Raw genomic sequence first — 12,203 nt, forward strand, 5'->3', positions numbered from 1 at the left:
GCTCCTTCTGAAAGCAACGGGGAAGGATCTACTCTGGGACCCTCTCCCAGCTTCTGGTGGTTCCTTGGCTTCCGGCAACACAACTCAGTCTTCACATGGCCCTCTCCTCATGGGCGCATATGTATCCACATTTCCCGTATTTATAAGGACACCAGTATATTAGCTTAGGGGCCCACCCTACTCGAATACAACTTCATCTTACATCTCAATAGATCCGCAGTGGCCCTATTTCCAAGCAGGGGTGTATTCTGAGGTACTGGGGTTAGGACTTCAACATATAAGTTTGGTAACAGGGGACACAATTCAGTGGTAAAACTGGGCATCAAAGCTTATAAGCTCATTCTCTTTTCACAACTAGGTCACCCTCACCACATGCTCAAACTTTTGGGTTTAGATGGAGAGTTGGTGTGGGTCACATGGATGGGGAAGAGACACTAAAGAGAAGTCAGGGAGACACCATCATGCAAGCCTTAGCTAATTTCTAGTGACATGTTGAACTCTGCTTAGTCTCGTTGAAAATTCCAGACTGGGTGGAGGGGAGCCTACTTCTGTAAAGGTGAACCTGAGTCAGGCAGTACCAAGAGCTCCTTTTATCCTACAGTTAGTGCTACCCATGGTCTCCGACCTATATCTTCTCATAAATTATAGATTTGGATAAGAAGTTTAAAAATCATATAGACCAAGACTCTCAATTGAGAAAACCAAGGCCCGCCCATCTAGTTAGCAACAAAGCCTCCGTCTCCTGGTCCACAGTGCAGTGTTTTTTCCTGACGCTAGGCAATCAGGATAAGTAAAATATGAGATATCACCTTCCTGATGGGGATACTTTTTTCTCTCTCATCTTTGTCTCAAGCATCTCCTATTTAAAAGTCACTCTTAATTCTTGTCTCTCTGCCAACTCAACAGTTACAGATGGATGGATAGCATCTGCTCAAGACTATTTATTAAATACATTTGTGAATGAGAACAAAGATGCACTGTGACTTTAAAACTAAAACTCCCGCTGAGCATCCAAGTGGCCTCCTGACTTGCTTTCATCTCCACTGCTATGGAAAGACCAAGGGACTTCCTTTTACTTCCTTCTGAATTGGGAGGTGGGTAGGCCTCCTCCTGGGACCACTTTCCCTCTCTTCCCCTCCTAGATTTTTGCCTGGAACTGAACTCTTTAGAGTCTCTAAGAGTGGCTTCTCATCTTCTTGCAAAAGAAAGAGCCGCTCTCTTGTGAATGGCCCCACAGCAGTGGCTGGAGACTGGATCCCCTTCTGGCTGCCACTGTTCAGGCTCCCTGGAGACTGTGCACAGCTGAACCATCTCCTTCAGGAATATTCCTTCCATCACTTTCCTTCCTTCGAACATACTAACTGTTCACAGGTGAAGTTTTTCTTTCCAGGGTCCCCAGAACCTGGAAATATTTAAATGTTTTAAGATGTAAAGAAAAATCTGTCTTGAGGGAGGTCTTTATTAAAGTATGAGAGAAAGAGCCAGTGCTGCAGAATCCTGCTAAGAAAGGAAGAGGCACCTGCTATGTTTGAAGTTTGATGAGGAGTCAAAGCTGTCTCTTTTCCCCTTTTCCTAGCATTAAACTCTCTAGGATGTGTGATACTGTACTAGAGTTCTGCAAGATGTTACCAGTAGGAGAAATTGGCTAAGGGGCACATGGAATCTCCTTGTATTATTTCTTACAACTGCATGGGAATCCACAAGTAGCATAAAGTTAAAATTAACTTTAAAAAATCCCTAGAATAATGGAGTGGGCATGCGCACTGATAGAACAGAAGTTGCCATTGACCTGAATCACTGTGAAGGCCCTTCCTGGTGTTTGCAGTTGACCGATGGAAGCACCAGCATGAGCATCATACAGAACGCCACTTGCCATCGCAGTGGCTTCACACCCTTGGGAACCAAGAGCAGCACATTTCTCCTTCCCATTCAAGGCCAACTTCCTAGTTGAAATCTTAATCACCTCTCTTGACTGACTTGTTCAAACCAGTGATGTGACCTGGATAATTGATTGACTAACTCTAGAAAGATCTTTCCAAGGGAAAGGGGTGGCTATTTTGTTCATCTTTATTATATTTTATTTTTGTAATGTTTATTTGTTTTTGACAGAGATAGAGAGATGAGCAGGTGTGAGCGGGGGAGGGGTAGAGAGAGAGGGAGACACAGAATCTGAAGCAGGCTCCAGTCTCTGAGCTGTCAGCACTGAGCCCAATATGGAGCTTGAACCCATGAACCGTGAGATCATGACCTGAGCCAAAGTCGGACACTTAACCGACTGAGCCACCCAGGTGCCCCATCTTTATATCCAACATCTAACACAGAGCCTGGCACCCTGCAAGTGAATAAAAAATATTTGTTGGAGGAGTAAGTGAATGAATGACTGATGGATGATAAGTAATGATTCTCATTGCCTTAGGGTTCAAGTTAGTTGGAGATGGGAGCTATTCCAAATAAAGTGCTGATTTCTTGCAAATCTAAAGCCCAAATTTGGGGTTCGATATAAAATTTTTTTTCACACTATTTCTGACAGCACACAGTCATTTCAGAAAATTTAAAAAACACGCAAAAGGATGAAGAAGAAAATTTATATCACTCATGTTTTCACCATTAAGAAAAATGCTAATAAATCTTTTGCTGTTTATCATTCCAGATGAATATCACTATTCATTTCCTCAATAGTCTTTTTAATCAAATTGGAATTATAGTACACACATTTTAATAATCCGTTGTTATTCTCCATTTAATGATACAACAAAAAAGCTTTTCCACAATTTGCAGTTGTCAAAGTACAGAGCTAAGAAAGGGCTGAAAGCCTCACTCAGTCAAAATCATGTCAGTCGTATCAAAACATGGCAGTCACAGAAAGTGGCAGCATTTGGAGGGTCCACTGCGCTTGGAAGGTTCATTGTATTAGACTGAAAATGCTTCGTGTCTGTACTAAAGAGAGTGGAGACTCTTTTGCAACATGACTCGGAAGGAAAAAAACAGTTTGGGCTATTTTCATAACTAAAGGCGAATATAAGGAGACATTTAACGAAGGGATAGTTGATATTAAGGCAAATCTCTGGCTACATATTAGTCAGCATCCTCAGGAGACTTGCCAGCTTCTTGAAATTTAGACTTCTACAGAATCCAGGGGAAATGCCTCCCCCTCCCTTGTGCTTAATGAAAGAAGTCAGACCAAATGGATTCATACTGTATGATCCCATTTATATAAACTTTTAGCATATGCAAACTATCCTCAGGTGACAGAAATCAGAGTGTTTGTCTGGGGACAGGGTGGCAGGTAAGGATGTGAAGAAGGAATTATAAAAGGGCATTGGGGGGGCGCCTGTCTGGCTCAGCCGGTTAAGCGTCCGACTTCAGCTCAGGTCATGATCTCACGGTCCGTGAGTTCGAGCCCCGAGTAGGGCTCTGTGCTGACAGGTCAGAGCCTGGAGCCTGCTTTGGATTCTCTGTCTCCCTCTCTCTCTGACCCTCCCCCGTTCATGCTCTGTCTCTCTCTGTCTCAAAAATAAATAAACATTAAAAAAATTTTTTGAAAAAAGGGCATTGGGAAACTTTGGGGTAGTAGATACAGTCATTATCTTGAATTTGGCAAGTCTCGCTGGTATATAGGTATGCAAAAGTCCATCAAATGTCAGATTCAAATGTGTGCAAGTTCATTATATATCAATTATATCTCAGTAAAGCTGTAGAAACAAATAAAGGTGCTAGAGACAGCCAAAATGTCCTCCAATAGATGTATGCATAAACAAACTGCATGCTATATCCATAAAAATTTTGGTCAAAATTTTTTTTAAAATATCAAGCCATGAAAAGTCACGTAGAGACCTAAGTGCATGTGGCTCAGTGAACAAAGTCAGTTGAAAGGCTATAAACTATATGACTCCAACTATATGTCATTCTGGGAAAGGCAAAGCTGTGGAGACAGTAAAAAGATCCCCCCGGGGCTCAGGGGAAGAGAGGGAGGGATGAATACAGGCGGAGCACAGAGGATCATTGGGGCAGTGAAATTATTCTGAATGATGCTGTAATGGCGGATACTTTTGTCAGCACCCATAGAATGCATAACACAAAGACTGGACCTTAATGTAAACTCTGGACATTAGTCATACTAACGTACCAGTATTGGCTCATCAATTGTAATAAATGTACCTCATTAATGTAAGATGTGAATGATAGGGGAAACTGGAGGCCGGGGTGAAGGGGTGCATGGAAAATCCCTCTACTTTCTGCTCAATTTTTCTGTAAACCTAAAACTACTCTAAACAAATAGTCTATTCATTTAAAAAAATCTTTTAAGATGCCAACAGGTATAAAATGAGAAGATTGCACCTCAAAGTTCAAATCTCAAGCTCATCCCAAAAGACCAGGAACTCCAGGAACTCTGCATTAAATCCACCCACAACCCCCCAAGCTCTCACAACCAGTTCTTGCCCCACATACCCTGCGCCCCTGGCCCCTGTAAGTCTTACAGTCCGTGACACCTGCCTTGTGGGGTTAGGGTCCCAGCATCCCGGCTCCTGACAGACCCCAGGAAACATCATTTTGGAGATTTGGTCTCCTTCCTGTGTCAGCCTGTGTCCAGGCTCCATCCTTCTGTTTGGGTTCTTTTAGGTCTATTTTAGGTGCAGTCTGACTCATGCATTTCACTGAGGGTTCCCTGAGACTTGTTTCTCCTCTTTACATTTGGAGATGTCCTAGGCAGCATCTTACTCAAGAACACCTCATTGGGATTATTCATTGATCTTCCCTTCCTTCCCCCCTTCCTCATGCACACCCACGTCTCCCTGTGCAGCAAAATCAAGGCATCTGTGTATGAAATCTTGTCTAACTTTTTGCCATCTGGCTTCTTGTGGCCTTCTCTGGCACTGACCTCACATTTACCCTCTTAGGAAGGAAGGCTTCATTTCACGATAGAAAGGTTATAATGTATTAAGGAAGTCAAGGAAGAAGGCATTCACCCATTATTCCTTTATTCAAAGATAACTGTGGTTTACATTTTGATATCTATACTTTCAATCGTTTTTCAGGAAATAAGCATAATTTTAAACAAAACTGTGATCATGTTACATTCCGTAGTATAATCTATTTTCACTGAACAATATATTATTTGCACTTTCTCATCTGATTTTAAGGGCTATGCAATAGCTCACGGTACAATAAATAATTGTGATGTTATCATAATTGCTTTAATTGATTCCCCTATAACACTTAGTATTGTTTGCAGTTTTTCAACCCTACTAATAATTCTGCAACAAACATCATTATCAATTAACCTTTATATTCATCTCCAATCATTTTCAAGGTTGAATGCCTAGAGGTAGGACTATTGTGTTGAAATACATGTTTGTTTTTAATGTTTTTGTTATATGTTTCCAAATCAATCCTGAATGATTGCATCATCTCCACTCCCAAAAGTGGTGCACACAAGTGCCCAAGAAGTGATTTCATCCTTAAAGCCAAAACTCAAAAAACACATCAGAGTGTAAACTTCAGTGCGTTGGAGAGTGCCTGTCAAAGTGTAAGATGCAAAAATTTGGAAAGAAAGTAAGAATATAAAATGAGACTCTAATGGAATATGTCATGACATTGACAGTATAATATTTCCATTAAATGTGTATTGTTAGCCACTCTACATTAACCACTCTACAGCCATAGAGAATAGAAGATGTAACCATGCCTCAAAGCAAGAGGGAAACATGGTTTCACTGTCTAGGCTTTTCTTTTAAACCTGTTTATAAATAATGTAACATGGCACCTTCTCAGAATCCAGGCAAAGATTAGTCTGAAAGGCCCAGGGACCTTGCATGGTGAGTCTGTGGTATGAAAGAAGGCCTAGATAGCAGGCTTCTCCCAGAAGGGTGTAACACACCTGCATTCCTCTGAGCATTGCCAATCAACTCTTCTCTCTGCCTTTCTCCTTCTCCATTCTGTCATCAACCTTCACTTACCTTCAACGACATGGTGCTATTACCCAACCCTATCTTCTGACCTTGTTCTGAACCCTGTAAAGTGCAATCCAGATTAATCAAATCAGGGCTTAAGAGGTGTTTTCTACGCTAGTTGTTTTTGGAACGGGTTCTGGCATGTTATCAACACTTTCACCCGTCTCAGAGATGTTACAATGGCATGTACAGATCTCATGGATCTCCTTCAAGTATGAGCTGGTGGTATGGTGCATAATTTGAATGTGCTAAGGCATAGAAACAGTAGCCGTAAAGGAGAGAAGATATTTGCATATGGTGTATTTTGGATTTGATGTGTTGAGCATCCCTTTTTAACTTCCAAAGCATTAAGATGGCAACGTTGTGTGAAATCTGGTTGGCAGTCAGTTACCAATATAAATCCAAATTCCTACTGCTACCTTCTACTGCTCACGGATTTCCAAAGGTTACCAGTTCAATGGAATGGCCAGTCGTATGCCAGCCAAATCACCCTAGGCTGGTTTTCCAACGACCCCAGATCACCATGATCCCCAGTACCTTGGGGCAGTGGGTCAGGCTCCAAAACGTCCCTGCCAAATGTTGGCTTGTTGTTTGCCAAAACATAGGTGGACCTTCTAGATTTCAAATAAAGCTAAATGCCCAAGTTTTACAAATGAAAACTCCCAAGGCTCCTAGGAATGATTCGAAGTTGCAGAAGTGTTAGAAAATCTGATGGAAAAGAGAAGAAAAGACCTCAGCGGGGCCAGAACCCAAGAAAATTATCCAGAACCAGAATGGTCTCAAAAATGGAGCCAAGCAGATGTACACATTGCCTGCATTTTTCTTTTGCTTCACTTGTTTCCTTCTAATTACTCTTTTAACAAAATGCTTCCTGTGTAATTTTCTCCCCATTATATCCATCTTCTCCCTTGGTAATTGTAAAGAGAAACAGCAGACGCTAACATAATTAAAACTAAATTTCACTTCAGCATGTCACAAGATGCCAAAACAACCTCAGTTGATAAGCCAGGGAAAAATAAGGAATATGTATCTCTACTAAAATGGTGAACTTTGAGTAAAGCAGATTATTCTCCATAGTGTGGGTGGGCCTCATCCAATCAGCTGAAGGCCCTAATAGAACAAAGACTGACTTTGCTGAGCAAGAAGGAATGCTGCCAGTAGATGGCCTTTGGACTTGAACTGCAACGTCAGTTATTTCCTGAGTCTTCAGCCTGTTGGCCCACCCTACAGATTTTAGACTTGCCAGCCTCCATAACCATGTGAGGCAATCCCTTACAATCTCTATAGATAGGAAGATAAGCAGGGAGATAGATGATAGATAGATAGATAGATAGATAGACAGACAAATGATGATAGATGATAGATAGATAGATAATAGATAGATAAGAGACTGTGTATATAGATATAGACATAGATAAATGTATATGTGTATCTGTATATGCATGTGTATATGTATAGAGAGAAATATACACATCTCTCTACATGTATAAATGCACACACATACACACACACACATTCTATTGGTTCAGTTTCTCTGCAGAGCCCAGACTAATGCACCTGCTTTACACTTTTCAGATGGGAAGATTCCAAAATTGTAAGAACAAGGTTATCTTTTGGAGGCCTAAATAGAGCCGCCATTCTCAGGAAGCAAACGTAAGATAGAGGACAACAGCAAGACAGTCACAAGTCTCATTTCCCCCCAGGAAGGGAACAATGTTGGACGAGTCAGACCACCAAGGTTGGCGTATCAAGAGCTGCATGTAGATGAGTGTATACGGAACCCTACCAGACACTAAGTGCCGTGTTTAATCCATTAGTGAGAGAGAGCAGGTGGGCCCAGCATAATGAGAAGGACTTTGTTGATTATCTGTTCAATCCCCTGGTTAAAATTGTCCAAGAAACATAAGTAAATAAATCAGAGGAGAAAATCTTGGGAGCTGTACATTTACCCTCCTGAATAAAATTTAGCATGAAGAAAGCTAAAAGCGTGAGGTACTTATTCCCATTCCAGAAGGAGGAAGGGTACTGAGGAAGGACTTTTTCCCTCCGAAGCACTAAACAGGGGCTGTTGATAGCAACATAACAGAAAGGACAACATTTGCTTCAGGAGGCTCAAAAGCCAAACTGGCTGCAGGAATTAGAAACACACAGAACATTTCTGATTCTTACTGAAAACTAAGCACAGAGTAGCATTGGTGGCTAAACACCATTCCTATTTTACACTGGAAACAAACAAACAAAAATGAACTGACAAGTCATTTGACTCCTGGGTCTAACCTCAAACTTCACAACACAAAGTACGTGAAACTACTCTCTCCTTGCAGCTCTGGCCTGTCCTGTGTTCCACACTTGCCCCCTTTCCATAGGAGATGATTCTACCCCACTGTGGTCCAGACCAAATGCAGTTGCCTTTCACTTGTGAAATATTCTTTCATTTAAAAAATCATTAAATGAGGAAGGAGAGCAAAAACGTCGTAGCACAATCCATCACTCAGGGATAACCCTAGTAACAGTTCATGGCTTTCCTTCCAGACTTTTCTACCACAGCCAACCTCACACAATTCATTTTTTAGTTTCTTTCTTTCTAAATAATTGTTCCAAAAAGGTTTTAAAGCAGTTTGGACACATGCATCTTCCTGAGCCTCTATTGTCACCTTCTATAAAATGAAGATAGTATTCCTAACACCCATCTGATCCAGCAGTTGGGAAAACTAAACAAGTTAGCACATCTAGTACATAAAAGTAACTTGACCTTCCCGCCCCTCCATCTGTTCTTCCTTCCTTATTCCTTTCCTGCCTTCTTATTGATTCATTCCTTGAAAACGAGTTTGCTAAGCACCTGCTGTACGCTGGGCCCTGCAGTAGGCACCAGGCTCACAGTAATGAAGAAGAGGAGAGCCGTGATTCCTGCATCCACAGCACATGGACATACTGAGATAAAGAAAGTGACAGGGCTGTGGGAACAATGGCAAGAACATCAGAACTCGGGGGTGAGGAGGGAGGTGGTGTTCCAAGCATAGGAAACAGTATTACAAAGGTCCTGAGTCAGACCATCGGAATGTGTCTGGAAAAGGAAAGAGTAAGTTTCTGTTGTTATAAACCACCTAGTCGTGGTCATTTGGTATGGCAGCCCTAGGAGACAATACATGTTCATTATTCTCCTTTTTAAAATTGCTCATATAGGGGCACCTGGGTGGCTCAGTCGGTTGAGTGGCCGACTTCGGCTCAGGTCATGATCTCACGGTCCGTGAGTTCAAGTCCCGCGTCGGGCTCTGTGCTGACAGCTCGGAGCCTGGAGCCCGTTTCGGATTCTGTGTCTCCCTCTCTCTGACCCTCCCCCATTCATGCTCTGTCTCTCTCTGTCTCAAAAATAAATAAACGTTAAAAAAAAATTAAAAAATAAAAATAAAATAAAATAAAATAAAATTGCTCATATAATTATCTAGCAGAGGCCCTGGCTTTCATAACTACTAGAATCGTCCATGAGCTACACGTTTGTTTTATACCTGTAAGATGAGTGACGTTGATCGTGCATAAGTGAGGTAAACATTTTCTTTCTCTGTTGTTTATGTTTTTGCTTAGTGAACTCATTCATCAAAGTCAAAGCAAAAACAAACACCAGTCTACCCGGATCCAAAGCCAAATTTTCGAGATAGGGAATTAAGAACATGCCACTGTAAAACGGTGAGATCTTTGCTATTTTTATAGAATGCGATGCTTGTGTTTGTGTTTGGCTAATGTAGTTAATCGTCAGCCCAAATCATCTGCTCCAGATTTACACTCCTATTTTCAGGGCTTCAAACCATTTGGAAAGCACCATTATGCTTCTGTTTGTTTCTCAGAGCGAGCTCAGCCGCGTTACTGCAGGTAGACGCTTGTTGTCTGTTAGCTTAGGCAGGGCTTCTCAGCCAATGCAGCACACGCCATTGCTGGTGCTGGGACTTTGTTTTTGATCCAGGAGATGCCGGTCACTGGAATTCGACGGACAGGAGCCAAGACTGCCCAACTCAAAATGCCCATAAGCACCACTGATAGGGACTTCCAACGCGACCAATGCAACATTTGTGACATGCCAAAGAGATGCCATCTGTCTTTTCGGTGTGAGGAAAACAATAAAAAGTGACTTGTATTGGCTTCCTCTCTTTGTATCCAGGGTACCTTGTGCATCACCCCCTTAGACCCTTTTCTTGTCAGATGGTGCATTCACGTGTCCATCTTCCCCTAGTCTCTGTGTTACATCAGCATTGAGACACCGCTTCATTCATCTTTGTATCCCCAGCACGTGTTAGGAACAGAATGACTGCTCAATTCAGTTTGATGAATGAAGGAATGAAACCTTAGCAAACCTACAAGTTTAGAACAAATTATCCTTTTGGCTAAGAAGTACTCTCTGGGGGAAAGAACACAGGATTTATCCTTTTCTAGGGTTTGTGACATACCAGTTCTACCATTATCTTACGAGGTGTCGGTTTCTTCATCTGGAGAGCAAGGAGAGTTGGAGTTTGGTCTCTGCATTATTCTAAAGTCTGCTCCAGCTTCAGAAGCTCTGCGTCTTTGTTAAATAAAGGTAATAGCACATCAAGAGTAGACACCTTGTCCCTATCGCCAGGTGCAAACAATTTAAAATTCTCTACTAATCTTCTAACGGCAGCCATTATCACATTCAATGTCAGAGATCTGGCCAAACATCCATTGTAGAAACTACCTTTCAAAAAAAAATGTGGCTAATTCTAGAACGTGATCTATGTGGTCGTGTGTCATCTTGGTTTCCATGGTAGAATATTTTTCTTGTCAGCCCTGAAGTAAGAAAAGGAGGATACCAAGAGCTGTTTTAGGTAGTCAGAGGCAAAAGAGAATGAGTATTGCACAAAAGCAGAGAGAGAAGAGAATATGGAAAAAATGACAGGATGCCACTTTGTGATTCAGTTGTAAAAGACTGACTTCCATCTTGCTAACGAACTCTCTATTGCCTTCTCAACTTGAACCATTTATGAAGCAAGCAGTCTTGTTCGCGGGGCCCGTGTGGCAAAAAGTTGAGGGCCGTCTCCAGCCTATAGCCGGCAAGAAACCAAGGCCCTCAGGCCAACAACCCACAAAGAAGCAAATCTCGCCAACAAAAACGTGAGCTTGGAAGCAAATCCTTCTCCAGTCGAACCTTAAGATGACAACAGTCTGGTCTACGCCTTGATGGTGGAGTGATAGGAACCCTGAAAGAGACGACCCAGTTATGCCATGCCCAGATTCCCTGACCCACAAAAGCTGTCAGATAATAGTAAATGTGTGTTGTTTTAAGCTGCTAAATTTGGGGGTGATATGTTACACAGCAACAGATGACTTATACTTGGTGTCAAGAATTCACATACAGTTTGTTACCTGACACTAAATGCCAATGACTTATTTTTTTCTCCTCTCTGGTGGTCACTTTGTTGATTAAAACTCCATCTGGTCCCCAGCATCTTGGTTTTTCCATTAAAATGAAGTAGAGCTCTTTCTTAGGTAAATAGTTGACTCTAGCACTGAAGCAGAAAAAGCAAATGCAGAAGCTGAAACATTTTGTGGTGCCAGAAAGTAAAAGGATAGAGGAATCAACTCGAAGGAGACTGCAGTGTTCAACCTGGAACAAGTCGAGCAAGTAAACAAACGATGGTAATGTATTATAGCCCACAGAATAAAATGAATATTCATGAATCCCTACAACATAAATAAGCATGGGGAAAGGAACAGTAGAGTTTAATTAATAAACATAGAAAGAATGGTGCGAATAGAAAATAACCGGAGACAAATTCCACAGGAGTCATTGTATGATAAATGATGTATTGACATAGTCTAAAAATAAGATATTTATTAGTTATAAAAGGGGAGGTGGAGAGAAATTGGAAAAATCTGTGAGATACCATTTTAACAAATGATCAAATCTAACATCACCAACAAGAAGACATTACATGGAAACATCACATACCTCCTCCTGAACTCATACCATCAAATAAAGTTCAAGGTTACTTTGGTAGTATTCTTGCCAAAAAATGCTTAACTTCAATTTATTTATGAAAAAAAATTAGACGTGCATTGAGAGCTTTACTATTATCTTACTGTATTGTACTCTCTTGGTCTTAGTTTCTTTTTCTGGACGATAAGGGGGTTGACTGGCCGGTATTCTTCCAAAGTGTCAAAGTCATGCAAGACAAAGAAAGACAGGATTTTCACAGTTCAGAAAAGACTAGAGACACGACAACAAAATGCCATATGGGATCA

At 41.4% G+C, this 12,203-nt stretch overlaps 1 long non-coding RNA gene across 2 annotated transcripts in view; it reads left to right on the forward strand.

Moving 5' to 3' along the window:
* The window catches only part of LOC125934148 (uncharacterized), a 38,225-nt gene extending 27,557 nt beyond the window's left edge, over nucleotides 1-10,668 (forward strand). Inside the window, exons 2-3 of one of the 2 annotated variants that reach the window (XR_007461244.1) lie at nucleotides 9,534-9,635; nucleotides 10,377-10,668. This is a non-coding gene — a long non-coding RNA (uncharacterized LOC125934148). Of the gene's footprint in view, nucleotides 1-9,533; nucleotides 9,636-9,909; nucleotides 10,110-10,376 lie in introns of those variants that run through there. The other variant, XR_007461245.1, reaches the window with a different exon arrangement.
* The last annotated feature ends 1,535 nt before the right edge of the window (nucleotides 10,669-12,203 follow it).

The sequence above is a fragment of the Panthera uncia genome (genome assembly GCF_023721935.1).
Source record: "Panthera uncia isolate 11264 chromosome A1 unlocalized genomic scaffold, Puncia_PCG_1.0 HiC_scaffold_16, whole genome shotgun sequence".
NCBI classification, from domain to species: Eukaryota; Metazoa; Chordata; class Mammalia; order Carnivora; family Felidae; genus Panthera; species Panthera uncia.